The sequence below is a fragment of the Diplotaxodon limnothrissa genome, linkage group LG20 (assembly GCF_057381915.1).
Source record: "Diplotaxodon limnothrissa isolate DT_005_m linkage group LG20, D_limnothrissa_male_GT1.1, whole genome shotgun sequence".
Lineage (NCBI taxonomy): Eukaryota > Metazoa > Chordata > Actinopteri > Cichliformes > Cichlidae > Diplotaxodon > Diplotaxodon limnothrissa.
Genome location: NC_140615.1, coordinates 20,456,340 through 20,471,532, shown reverse-complemented (window position 1 = coordinate 20,471,532; position 15,193 = coordinate 20,456,340).

Sequence of the window (15,193 nt, the reverse complement as noted above, 5' to 3'; positions counted from 1 at the left end):
CTGCAAATGTTCCTTTGAAGTGCGTGGCCAGGAAGCTTGCCCCTCGCTTCCTGGGTCCTTTCACCATCCAACGCATCATCAATCCTGTTTCTGTGAGGCTGCAACTACCGGCCTCCATGAGGATTCATCCTACGTTCCATGTTTCTCAACTGCAGCCAGTCTCTCGCAGCCCGCTGTGCCCACCCGTGGAACCTCCTCCGCCCGCCCGGGTGGTGGACGGGTGTCCTGTCTATTCGGTCCGGCGGCTGCTGGATGTGCGCCGTCGTGGCCGAGGTTTCCAGTTCCTGGTGGACTGGGAGGGGTATGGCCCGGAGGAGCGCTCCTGGGTCTCTAGGGCCTTCATTGTGGACCTGGCGCTTATTGTGGATTTTTACAGGAGGCATCCTGACAAGCCTGGAGGACCGCCGGGTGGCGTTCCTTGAGGGGGGGATACTGTTAGGAGGTGGTGGGTAGGTGTATTGTTGTTGTTTGGGTTTTGTTTTCCTTTTGGTTGTAGGTAGGCGAGGCGGGGCTTGATGGCATTCCAGCACACCTGCGACGCATCGGACGTCATCAGTGAGCGCTTTTAGGGAGCAGAGTCACGGACGTCTGGTGTCGGAGTATTGTCGCTGTCACAAGTGGTAATGAGTCAGCACAGGCTGCATCTGTTGATTTTACGCTGTGGAGCTGTATGTTTTAAAGGATCCACGTTTCACCTGCTTCTCTTTGTCTTAGCCTGTTCCATCGCCTGCCCGCCTACCTAGGATTTTGTGTTGGCTATTGTGGATCCGCGACGGAGTGCTACGTACCATCAGGCGGCGATCACCGCAGCGGCTGTGGTTTGGGTGGTCAAGTAAGCTCTCCAACTCTCTCCGTCCACTTGTGTTTAACGTTCGGCTATCAACGGTACGCCATAAGCTGTGTTTTGTTCCCTGTTGTCAGGTAGCTCCGGTGCATCTGCTGCCTACCTGCATACTTCAGCTCCGTCTCATCTCCTCGGTGTTTATCTCCTGGCACATTTTTATCCATCACTGTATATAGCCCCTTCCCTTGTAAATATTCCCCCACTCGTGTATATATAAAGCTTGCATCACAAACTATTTTGCGTCCGTGTGTGTTTCTGCCACGTAATCCATCTGTGTAATCCAGCAGACCTAACAAACGCCACCCTATGGTGGTGGAGCAAGAGAGAGACTCTGCCCCTGCTGTCAGCACTGGCTGAAAGGTTTCTGTGTGTGCAGGCATCCTCCACCCCGTCTGAGAGGGTGTTCTCCACAGCTGGAGAGTCCAGAAAGATCACATAGCCTTCCTGACAAAGCAGATATGCTTATATTTCTGCAAAAGAATCTTTAATTCTCCATAGTTGATGAATTGCACAGTGCGCAGTTCCATTGGACTTGAGCTGATTGTATTTTTTGCTGGCTGGTATAGTTTTATTTTTGAGTGTTTAGCTCATATATACTTTTAAAAAGGAGAGTGTAAATGTTACTGGACATTCTTGTATAACAGCCACAGAATAATTTATGTTATACTTTGTTTTTGCTACAGAAGAATAATTATTTTACTATTATTTTACATTTACAACTTTTTTTCTGGGGACCTCGTGGCACCCCATCGAGGAGCCATAGGCTGTGGACCTCTTAAGATCTCACTGTTGGGTTTGTAAGGTCATGTTACTCATAAATTTCTATCTTGTTCAAAGATAAGATATAAAACAAAATTCCAAGCTAATCGACCTGTGTGTTCTCCTTTTTTAAAAATAAGAATCGATAAAGAATCAAATTGTTAAACAGAATGGAAAATGGAATCGGAATCATGAAAATCTTATCAATTCCCATCCCTACTTGTGGCCATAGCTCAATGCAGCAGCTTCGGCAATGGAAGTGCTGAACATGGTCTATTTGGACTCAGTGTCCAAAGTCTCCCTCAGAATGCTGTTGAAGCTCTGCCGGAGGTGTGAGTTAAAGATCTTGTGGACCAGGGCCTCTGCCAGGTGTTCTTAGTGCATCCTTAATATAATTAATAACTTACCACCAGGTGGTGATCAGTTGGGGGCAAGGAATGCTGTTTGTATAGTCACTCATTAAGACCATGTTGAACACTAATTAAACGCTAACTGTTAATTCTCTCCTCCCTGTCAGCATTGTAGTTGTAAGAGCAGTACCAAAGCTTTGGTTTCCTTCTCCTGCAGTACAGTGTCATTTCACTGAGACCCAACATTTTAGGACATATTTCTTGCATATTTCATTATGGCAGAATGCACAAGCACATACATTGTTGTTGCTATCATGGTGCTTTCTGTCTGGTTTGCCCTTTTGTATAACTACTCAATTTGCATTTAAATTTAGATTTTATTGAATAAAAAAAACAAAAAAACAAAAACATCATCATGCCATGCTTTCACTTTCAGAAACATTATTCATCAATAACTATAGAATGCCAGCATCACTTTTTGTTTTATTGCTTTATCTTGCTTGTTCTCTCATGACCTGGGTGGCCAAGACAGGGAAGAGGACACAGGAAAGAGGATGCAGACACCACACTGAGCCTCGTAGGCACAGTGAACACAAGATTTTATTTTGGCATGCGAGGGTGACACACAGGGATTAATTGTAAAACACTAAACATGAACTAAAGGTGAGAGGAAAGAAACCTAACCTCTGGAGTTGGTCAAACTGAAATACTTGCGCAATACTACAAACCTAAGAAACTGAGAATTAACTCATTCTATGGCAGGCAAGAAACTCAGAGTTATTAGATACAACACTAGTGAATTACTATGGGACACTATGAACAAAAACAGAAATATGAAGCACTAACTATACTAGAAGAATCTCAGCAATTCACTAAACAGTCACAAAACATGAAACAAGAGTCACACTACAAGTGCGGTAAGAGAGCCCACAGGAAAAAGTCTGTTTAGCTGGCTGGAGAGGCAGCCAGGGAACCCGACACTGGGTATTTTCCAGAACAGGCACCCTAAGTTGCAGGGCAGGTGGAGGATTACGGAGCTACGCTCACAAAGTCATTTTACAGGTGGAGGCGAGGCTTGGGGGAAGTAAGGTCTGTGTGATGCTAAACCAGTCCAGATTAACTAACTGTGGAAAACTGGACAGGGAGGCAGACAGGTGAGTAAATGCCGAAAACAGCGAGCAGACCAGCAGCTGCGTGTAGGGAAGGTAAATGACAGCGGGATCCATCCGTGAGGCTGATATGAATAGAAAGACAAGATTAGCTCAAAAACTACTATGACGATAAGTATTTAACTGTGGCTTTCAGTAACAAGGGTTAGCTGACGTTCCGGCAAGGAATGTTTGTGAGTCTTAAAAGTCTGTCTGCTGATTACTCACAGGTGGAGCAAAGACAGGAGGTGTGGCAACTCTGCCCAGTGGTGGACTCACTGGCACGGTGGAAAACCCAGCACTCACCTGGACTAGGACATGTTCAATGTGTACAACCTCTGTTATGTTTATAGAAACCCTAATCGTGCATGGATATATGTGTAAAAAAAAGTGAATGAATTTCCATTAGCTGCTCATCACTGTGTTTGATGTGGAGTTCCGGGAAGAGAAGAACATGCTCCACTCTGAGCTTCTGCAAGGCGCCAAGAACTTTTTGAATTTTCTTCACCTCTGAAGACTAGTCAAGGGAGATGAGGACCCTGTTACCTTTGTAGGTGAGTTGCTGGGTTTTTGACAGATGCAGTATTAATTCCCTATTTAGCGTGAACTAGTAAGGACCCGAGACGAGTGGTGAAGTTCATTTTATTATGTCTTTCACAAGTGTTATTGTTGATTTCCCCTGGTAGCTTTGCCAGATCCTACGCCGCACTCCTCGTGACCGGTGGACTTCCTTATTGCAACTGACTCTGGTTTTCTCATCATCCTCGTTCTTCTCAATCTGAATGTGACCTTTAATACAATTTCTCACTCTATCCTCTTTGTATCCTGTAGACTTGTATCCATTGGCATTAGTCATAACCAGTGTTAGGACTAACGCATTATTAAGTAACGCGTTACAGTAACTACGTTATTATTGTGGTAACGAGCATGGTAACTAGTTATTATGCCAAAACCAGGAACGCGTTACTCGTTACTGGGATTTAAATAGGCTCATTATTCGTTACTTCGTGTGGTGGCTATCGCGGAGTTTCCACAGATTCAATAACATTAGCAAGTGGTGGAGGCCAGCAGGTGGATGAAGGAAAAGGGAGGCAGGAGGAGCAGAGACCCGAAGCGGCCGCCAGTCTGAGTATCAGGTGAACTGAACTTCAGGTAAGAAGTTATGACCTGCAGTCTGAGTCAGATATAAACAAAGTTTAGGTGGAGTTTATTATCGTTGTGCTGACTTTTTCGTACCGCGTACTAGCTAGCATGACGGAGTTTCTATACAGCTGGGTGGGTGCTATGTTACTGATGTTGAACTTTATTTTGTTCATATGGTTAATTATTAGATTTGCCAACTGTCCCGTAAAAAACAGAATCGTCTTGCATTCAGAGAAAATATTACGCGTTTCGTATTGAGGCGAAAAGGAACATTTTGTCCCGTACTTCAGCTACAATGAAAAAGAGACAAAGCTGGAGTTATTCTGTGTTTATGCTGCACAGCTGCCTCTTCTTCTCTCATCCTCTCCCCTCCCTCTCCTGTTTCTACTTCAATCATGAAACTGATCAGTGATCAGCTGATTGGCTTTTCTCTCTTGTTTATTAATCGCCCACTTTGTGCCAGAAAGAGGAAACCAGCGGATGTCGCGCTAACGTTTAAGCTTGATCAGCTGATGTTAGAATTTATTTAATATTACTTTCTAGTATCAGCTGATGTTTGTTGAACAGGTGATGGAGAAACAGGTTTACCTTTTAGGTGACATGAATGAGTTGAAGGGAAGTTATGAACTGTTTCTGAGAGACAAATAACACCAGGATCCTTTTCTAAGTAGCCAACAGCTTGTAACTGTGCAGGGGCGGGTCTAGCAAAGTTTTGTCAGGGGCCCAGGTGGGGCATTAACAGGGAGAGGGGGGCACAAAGAAATACTTTTCTTTCTTATTCTCATTTAAAATGTCTAGCTTTTAAAAAAATAATTATCTGAGTCTTACAACAAACAATTGATTGATTGATACATATATACCATCAGAACAGTGTACATCACTGTCACAACAGTGTTTGTTTTCATTCAAAGTCTGTATGATTTTTCCTATAATGGTGGGCCGGTCTCTAGTCAAATTCCCCGGGACGATTTTTTTTTGTCCCAGTCCAGCCCTGTATGCAGTTCATCTGCAGTCTGGTGTTACCTACTGAAGGAAATTGCCGTCCCGGGTTCCCTCCGTGGCGTGAGCGATAAGCAGAGTTTTTCCCTTTCCTTATAAGATTCCTAATTATTCAAAGTAACACTCAGGTATGCCGTTCAGCGGGTTAGTTACAGCGCCGGGAGCAGTTAGGAGAACAAAGTGACACATAGACTGTTTCAGCTTGCTCTCCCACAATCAACTCAAGGTTTATTAAGTACACAACAGCTTATATAGAGGAAAAAGGTTCGTGTGTCAGCATGTTCTCAGTTCAAACCGGTACAGACCAAATAAGGAAACGTCTTCCTGCCTTGTGAGCAAAGAAGTATCCTTTGTGTAGTTTATCTCTTCAGTTACAATTTATGGTCATCCCAGCAAAATACACTCCTAGACATAGAATACAGAGTTCTTTCATTAGTGAATTCTGAAACAAACCACCTGGCTTTTTAACAAGCTCTTTTCTAAAAGATAAGGAAGGGAGGATGGGAGTAAGGAAGTGGTCTCGTCTCTGTGGTATTTTCGACCTTGGGGTACCAGCCTGTGATTCTTACACATCAATTCTTGGGTCACAGAGAAAGAGAAAAACAACTAGTAAATGGGCCTTATTGAGTAACTCTTTTCTGTATAATATCACTACAAAACAATATCCTGTAAATGCTACCATGGTATCAAAATATCACAACAGTTCCCTCCTTTTATCATGAAATGATAACATAGTATAAAGACAGAATGTAATAACATAATATAAAGACAAATCATAAACATAAAACAAATCATAAATGTAACTGGTCCTTCGAGCAAGCTTAATATCAAAAATTCCGAGAGCGTATACATGGTATCACACAACAGACAATAATCATTGAAAACATGCTGCAATGGTTACAAAGGCTACAATTAGTTCCTTCCATTTTCCAAACGTGTCCTGTAGCCACCTATCTAGCCACTGACCGTGGCCTGTATTGGCAATTAGTTCTATCTGCAATGCTTCAAGTCTATTCATAGCTTGTGTGAATGAACCGTTAGGGGCGGTGTTATTGGGAATGAAAGTACAGCAAACATCTATGTAAACGTTATGTGAGTAAGCGGAGCGTTTTGTACGTCTCCTGTATACAGGCGTATCAGAGGTTTGTTGTATTAGTAGTTCTTGGGCTAAAGTTACTAGACCACAGGTACCGGTCCAATTAACAGGTAAAGCTAATCTAAGGGTATTATTGCACATCCAATAAGCGTTAGGGATTGCTCTAGTTAGGCGCGTGACCATGTGTGATTTAACTAACTCCCCCCAGTCAGTATCATTTAAGACACCCTCTGGGGGAACAATGATCGATTCTCCGCTCGAACTTGAACTGTGTGTGTGTTCCTCCAGATATGATACAACTTCAGCCACAGAGACAGCTAGCCATGTCTCATTACAGCGTGCACCTGGGGAGTCAGAGAAAAATGTATAGTTATCCTTTGTATAATCTATGTGGGTGTCTGGGCCAGTTAACTTTAGTCTGCGCAGACATATCATACTAGTGTTAAAATGGAGAGGGATCTGTCCTAAGGGCAGTGAGGGCTTTAACCTATTCTTGGGGCGTTTCATTGGGGCGCAGGTCCCCGCGGTGTCATTAGATAACTTCAATAATTCGCCTAATGGAGTCTCAGGGTTAGTTGGTGTGTGTGTGTGTCTAAGTAGGCAGTCGAGAGGGCTCAGAGTCAACTGTAAAGTGTCTTTAAGGGGAGCATTATCTCCGCCGATTTTCTCTAGTCCCTCAGTGAGGGGGAAACCGGATATGGGGTATCCTACTATAACCTGTTCTGGATTACCTTTTGAACAGACATAACAGTTACTGTTTCCTAAGTCACGAGCGGCTATTCTGGCATTTTCATACCAGGCGTTAGCTCCTGCTCTAGGGGGTGCATAAAATGGTTTATTAGTGGCGTCTATGTTGTCATTTACTGATTTTAGGGAATGTGAGGAGTGCATTAAGTAGGTGTCTTGCAAAATAGAGCACGAGGTATTGTCAGCAAAATACGACCTGCAGAAATGTGAACATGGTTGCAGTTTACAATACAAAATAGCAAAGAAAAATCCTAAAGTTAATGCGATAGATATAATAAATAACCTAAATATATAAGAAAATATATAAGAAAAACAGTTCTTCAGTCGTCTCCTGGCCTGGTCCCAGGTTCGAGAGACATTGAATAAGCGCCGTGTGATGACAATGGGCATTTCATTTTCTCCATTATCAGGATGGAATGAGTCTGGCTTTATCAGGTTAGACATCATGTGGTACTCTAGGCTTTCTGTTCCTGCTGGATGTTGAGTACCTTGTTCTTGTTCACGTGAAGGATCAAAGAGCTCTGAGCCTTGGCTCTTTCAGGTGTTGTGTGTTAATCAGTGATTGCGTGTGTGTAGGTGAATTGGATTGGATCCGGGCGCTGGCCCGCCTGAGATGTCGTCTGCTTGATCCGACGCCTGAGATGGTCCGATTGGGCTGGTCTTAACCCTGCTGGCATGAATCCACTGAGGTTGTCCGTCCGTAAGGATGCTGGTTCTTCGTCACTGCCAGTACAGCCTGGGGGCTGGAAAACGCGCGGCCTCCCAGAGTGTCCTTGGTTTTAGTGACTTCTCCAACACGCATCTCCTGGTCTCCACTGGTGGAACTGTGGAGGGGAGAGGCTGGGAGAGACAAACTTTCTGATAGTTATTATTCAGTGTTTCTACCAGATTGTAGACATAGTCGGACAATGCAATATCTACATCACCTTCTAATAGCGGTGCCCCTCTGGAAGCTGACCATGGTGTTGGAAATAGTCTTATTTCAAATGGAGATAATTTGGTTACTGCAGATGGAGTCATTCTAATCTCACAGAGGACTTGAGGAAGTAATTTGACCCAGGTCATTAAAGTTTTAGCACACTTTTGAATTACTTCTGATGTGAATGAAGGTCCTCTATCACTGTTAATTTGGTGAGGTATTCCGAATCTGGGTATTATTTCATTGCTCAACTTTTGATAGACTACTTCTGCAGTTTCTTTTGAGGTTGGATAAGCTTCTACTCATTTACTAAATTGATCCTGGTAATAGTGGATCAACTTAGTAAGTACTTGATGCTTCCTTGCGCTGGCATGTGTGTAAAATCAATTTGTAATGTATGAAATGGAAAATCTGGTTGTGGTAAATGCTGATGTTTTGCTTTTGGTTTTCCTACATTAGTTCGTGCACATGTTAGACAGGTTGCTAATATGCTTTTTACTGCATGCAATGTTTTCTCAATTACAAATCTTGATTTTATTGCCCCTATTACCCCTCTTTGTCCGACATGACTCACACAGTGAAAATGTCGGACAAGGACTGGCAGCAGGGAAGATGGGAGGGCAATGAAACCCTCTGTGTCCTTTCGTTTTTACAACTGCAATGGCCGATGGCAGCTGTATAGCCTGCAAAAATCTTTGCACAAGATCAGAATTAGCAATCGGTTTTCCATCAGCAGATCTAAATCCTCTTTGTCTCCACAATGTGCCAAAGTCATGCACAACGCCAAACGCATAGCGGCTGTCTGTGTAAATTGTCACACGCTTATCCAAATGTAGCTCACAGGCGCGTATTAAAGCCATGAGCTCTGCTTTTTGTGCTGAGTGAAATGGTAATGAGTGAGCCTCTAGTATTATGTCAGGCAATGTGACCACTGAATAGCCACAAAGAAATGAGCTGTCATTCGGCCTTGAACAGGACCCGTCCACATAAACCGTGGCTGAGTCTGGAATAGGTGTTTGCTCTAGATCTGGACGTGGTGCTGTGGATTCCTGTATACGTGTCATGCAGTCATGAACATCAAGCCTGTCTGAGCCAACCTGTCGGTCAGAAGAACACAGCATAGGATCAATAAATGTGCTGGCGAATTGGGTGTGCTGCTCGCTTTTATAGTGAGATTTGCATATGTTGTGTAGTTATGTTTGCTAGAATGGTCGTGACCTGGTGATTGGTGTGTAGAATAGTGTCATGTGAGAGTGTGAGCTTCTCGCAGTCCCTTATCATGATAGAGCAAGCTGCTACTGCCCTCAGGCAGGCCGGCATTCCTGAACAACCACGGACAGCACCTTGAATAGAAGGCTACTGGACGGTAGCCACTGCCATGCTCTTGGGCCAGTACACCTGTGCAGGTTCACAACAGTCACACAGAATGTGGTCATGAAAAGAACAGTCTGGTATCCACTGTCTGCAATAGTTCACCATGCCTAAGAAGGACAGCATTTCCTTCTGTGTAGTGGGCCGAGGGACGGAGGTCACAGCTTTGACCCTGTCTGCAGTCATGGAACGTTTTCCGTGAGACTAGCTTGTCTACCTTGTGGATTGTAAGGCTGCTTAGATGTGGAGCCAGTATTGCGTGCTTCCCGTTGTTGCCAGTTACCTTGACTGGAAGAGCTCCGCTGACACCTAGTGGCCGGAACTTGTACTGCGTTCTGTGGTCGAGGCGCGCGTGCTTTGTTGGAGACTGCAAATCGACACTACTCTTATCTTTCCACAGCAAAAACACACATCTCTACTCTTATCTTTCCGTCCTCTGAAACTTCCTTGCTGTGCTGGAGCAGATCCTGCATACATTAGTTTCTCACTTTCCTCTGAGCCTTCAACATCAAAATTCAACATTATCTTAACACTTTTAGCTTTCGTGGTTTTACTTCGGTTTTACTGACCTGTTTTCTGGCGATAATCGTTCGGGATAGGGCTCCGGAAATAAATTAGAATGCATTGAACTTACAGTTTTTAAGTTGTAAACAAAGTCAGTCACGTAAGTACTTCTGCATGTTCTGGTTACGTAATCATGGAAGTCTTCACCGATTCGCGGACGTGAGTTGCACGTGACCGGAAATGGGAGGCGTACTGAGCCGTTATTTGAAACTTCATATATATATATTTTTTTATTATTTTGGTTTTACAATTGATTTCGATTTTTTATCGGACCTGTCTGTGGTCTTTGAATTATTCTGACCCATGTTCAGTGATTTCCAGAGGGGTTTACACGCTTTGAAGGATTTATGTTAGTATTTTGCTGTGGCACAGCTGAGGTTACTTTAAATTTTATTGCTAGCAATTTTTGTTTGGGTGAGCAACTTCTCACTTAACGAGCAACTTCTCGCAATACAACAGGCAACTTCCTGTGTCTTTCTGCTTTTAATTTACCTTATTCGGGGACTAAAGAAGTCGTCAGTGTATCTCTCTGGATCACTAAGTGAAACTTGCATCAGCATATCCCGTTTCTTTTATGGATCACTGAGAAAGGCATAACACAGTCTTGTAAAATAAAAGACGAGTGCCTACCTTCGTCAGCATCCCACTTCTGACACCAAATTGAAGGAAATTACCGTCCCGGGTTCCCTCCGTGGCGTGAGCGATAAGCAGAGTTTTTCCCTTTCCTTATAAGATTCCTAATTATTCAAAGTAACACTCAGGTATGCCGTTCAGCGGGTTAGTTACAGCGCCAGGAGCAGTTAGGAGAACAAAGTGACACATAGACTGTTTCAGCTTGCTCTCCCACAATCAACTCAAGGTTTATTAAGTACACAACAGCTTATATAGAGGAAAAAGGTTCGTGTGTCAGCATGTTCTCAGTTCAAACCGGTACAGACCAAATAAGGAAACGTCTTCCTGCCTTGTGAGCAAAGAAGTATCCTTTGTGTAGTTTATCTCTTCAGTTACAATTTATGGTCATCCCAGCAAAATACACTCCTAGACATAGAATACAGAGTTCTTTCATTAGTGAATTCTGAAACAAACCACCTGGCTTTTTAACAAGCTCTTTTCTAAAAGATAAGGAAGGGAGGATGGGAGTAAGGAAGTGGTCTCATCTCTGTGGTATTTTCGACCTTGGGGTACCAGCCTGTGATTCTTACACATCAATTCTTGGGTCACAGAGAAAGAGAAAAACAACTAGTAAATGGGCCTTATTGAGTAACTCTTTTCTGTATAATATCACTACAAAACAATATCCTGTAAATGCTACCATGGTATCAAAATATCACAACACCTACATCTTCCTATTCAGAAAGCAGAATTTCCGAGTTCTGAGTAGGGGAGACCGGGGATAGTTGTAACATTTTTGACATTTCTGTCTGTAAATTGGAGCTCGTTTAAGGTAGTGGATTCAAAATGTAATGCAAAAGTATTTACATGTCTCTGCTATTAAATAGTGCAGCTATTTTCTCTGCAGCACAATTACCCATTGCATGGTATGGCCTCAAACACAAAGAGTGAAATGTTACAATTAACCCCATAGTCTGGGTTAGTTGTAACATATCCTGGGGTGAAATGTAACACAATGAAATAAGGGTATACTGACAAAATATTAACATGTAATCTTTGTTTATTCAACACATGAATGCACTTACATCCATTTATGTAGCTATGTGTGTGTGTGACAGAATGCAGAAATCTAGCTTTTGAACACATTCCAACCCCCCAAAAAAGACAAATTATGGAATTTTCTGCAACTGAATATTTCATTAATTTTGGTTGGTCTTCCTAGAGTTTGGCCTCATTGGCTCAGTGGGCATTATAACCTACAACTCTTGCACCAATTTTGAACATAACAATGAAGCTGAAAAAATTTCGTTGTGCACCAGCATCGCAATTCCATTACTTTTTATCATGGCTTACCTTGGTGTGGTTTGCAAAGTGCTTCAGAAAGATGAGGAAATCTGTTTCTTGCATCCATCCTGATTTATTTCCACTACCAGTACTTCCTACTGGTCCATCTCTGACACAGTGGTCTGCATAATGTATGTGTGGGAACACAAACAGTGGAGGAATTGTGTTGCCAATGGCCTTAACCGCATATACAAATGCGACCAGTGAACCTCTCTCTGCTGATGTCGTTGCCCCAACTTGTTTAATATAAGTTAAAGTAATAGTGTGGTAAGTTGTAACATCTGCATTATTGTTACAACTAACCCAGACTGTTGCTGTTACAACTGACCCAGACTCCTACAGCCATGAACTAGCTAACATTACAGCCAACGGCTAAAACATTAGCACTAAAGACCTACACAGAATAGACATACAAATAACATAATTTAAGTTTGACTAGTTTAACTGCAAAGCAAATAATGCTATTAAACATTGAAATAAAGTTGAAAAACTTACTTTTTGGCATACAAATTACTTTTTTTCATGTTAAATTATCTGTGTTTGACAAAATGTGCTGATTTTTCACATGTGATAGCAGAACTGAGTTGGGCATGCACAGGATGAGTCACATCATGTGAAACTTAGCCCTGATTGGAGAAATTGGAAGCGTTACAACTGACCCGCGTTACAACTATCCCCGGTCTCCCCTACAATCGAAAGCACCACGACTGCAGTTTTTGTGTTGGATGTAAAAAGCAGTCTAGAATCATGTGGCGGTCAACGACAGTCCAGGCGTGGGATTTCTCTCGTGGAAATATGCACATTATTTTTTTCCTTTCTACACAGCAAATCCAGCATGTCCAAATTAACACTGTCGGATTTGATTTCAACACTATTAAAGTGTCTATATGGGTCCACACCAGAGAGTGTTAATTTAACTCTTTTTGGAGAGTTGGTACGTTAACTCTGATTTAGTGTTAAACACCAAATCTGTCTGGAGTTGATAATTTAACACTTGGTGTTAAGAGTTTATATATTAACTCTCAAAGAGTATTTTAGTTTAACTACGTAAGAGTTATCTTCTAATTCATTCTAAAAAGCGGGAATTTTACTGTTCTGAACTTCTAGAAATTTCTTTTGGAAATAAACATTTGCTAAAAAGATGCAATGGTTTTTGAAAAACATTTATTCTTAACTGTGCACCACAATTTCAAAACATTTTCTGAAAGATGTAACAGTATACATGTTCTCACTTTCATTAGAATTGTGTTTATCAAAAGGTCTGACATAGGTGAACTGGTAAATGCAAATAACAGCATTCTCGTCACTTATTTCTTCAATACAATATGCATGTCCTTCATTCATCCCTTTGTGGAACTTCAACGCACTTCTGCTCTCCCCCATATTCCATCTTCACAAGCATATCCTGTGTGGAGATTGAATAAAAATTAGTTGACACTAACCAATGGCACAAATAATCCAGTAAACAATTGCAGCACAGTGAAAAAAAAAAAAAAAAAAAAGGAATCCTCTTTGAGCCATTTCTTGTGTAAAGTATTTTCCCAAAAGACAAAGACACAGGCAACAGGTAATACTGAACTAAATGTAAAACCTCAACCTTTTTCATTTTTACCTAAACCGTGTGCACAAAACTCTGGAGGGATCTATGCTAACGTAGAATCCAGTCAGGACGCCTGCTACTGCTGTTTGCTCGTTTTTTGTTTTTTTTATGGGAAATCGTTTTCAGGCTTCAAGTAGCACCATTATACCAACATTTCACATTCTAGACATTGTTTTAGGTGTATTTGACCAAAAGTTTGACTGAAAATTCACATGCAAGCTTTTTTCAAGGCTGTGGTATTTGCCCGCAAACAATACCTTTCAGCTAGCTAAAACAGAATATTATGCTATAAGTGACCAACATGGCTAATGCCTTTCACACAGCTTTGTCTCAACTCCAAAGAGCCACAGAAGTAAAAGCTAATAGAAATAATTGAAACAATCTTTGAAAAAATGACTTACCAAGCATGGCAAACAACTCAAATATGTAGAGCAAAATGTTCTGAAACGGCTTCACTTCAGCTTCGATTGGAGCCGTGCTGGGGGCGGAGTCTGTGAATTTACTCTGTTGGTGTCATAGCCCCTCTAGGAGTTCAGAGTTAAGAGGTCAAGAGTTAATGTTTCCATTTTAACACCTCCAGATTTGACAGAGAAACACTCATTTTTAACACTCGATTTTAACTACTATCATTTTACACCTCAGAGTTACATTAAAAGAATGTGACTCTACTTAGAGTAAAATTAACTCTACTTTTGCAAGAAGACTATTAACACCAAAACATTTAACACTTTTAAATTTGCTGTGTATTGGTAGGTGGCACAGTGCACTTGTGGCAATAAGCAAGCTAGAAGACTGGCAAAGTTATGGAAGCAAGAGAATTCTGAGTAAAACCAAAGTTACTTTCCCTAGTAAGTAGTTACTCTGAAAGTAACGAGTAACTTGAAGTAACTGAGTTACTTTTGATAGAAGTAACTAGTAATGTAACTAAGTTACTAATTTAAAGTAACTTACCCAACACTGGTCATAACCCCCTTGCCTAGTTCACCTCATGTCTCTCAAATCACACTTAGTTTGTTCAACTTAAATCTCACTCTTTAAATAATTTTTTTTTCTGTGCTCCAGGGTTCAGTACTTTTATTCATTATTTGCATGCTTTCTCTCGCGCTCCCTTAGGTCTTCCCACACCACTCACTTTATTGTCCCCCCTGCCCATCTCACCACTATGGGGAACAGAGCTTTCAGCCACTCTGCTCCCCGACTCTGGAATTCACTTCCTCCTGATATTAGGAATACAGCATCTCTTCCCTTATTTAATTAATTATTATAGCCTTAAGATTTTCTTTAGTGAGACAGCACCCTCACCCTGAGAGCCACCCCACCCTTACATGCAAATGCAGTGCTTAAATATGATTAATTTTACACATTGATGTTGATGGTATAATCTATAGCTGTATTATTAGTGTTGTTGTTTATTTAAATTAGGCCAATTGGAGATCTGGCAGGCCAAGTAAGCATTCCTTTTAAGCCAGTTATACTTTCTGGTCTACAAGTCTGCTAGAGCCCACTCAGGTCCGAGTGACATAAATAGAATCCCCAGCTGGTGAGTGTGAGGGTCTGTGCAGACATGTGCCTGCCTGCCTTTCTTATTGTCGTCTGTGGATAATTCACATTAAAATGCACTAACTACACATGTGCCGCAGGCGGTGGTTTTTAAAGAAATATAACAGGAATGACTATTTTGCTGTTGGGTCTCAAGC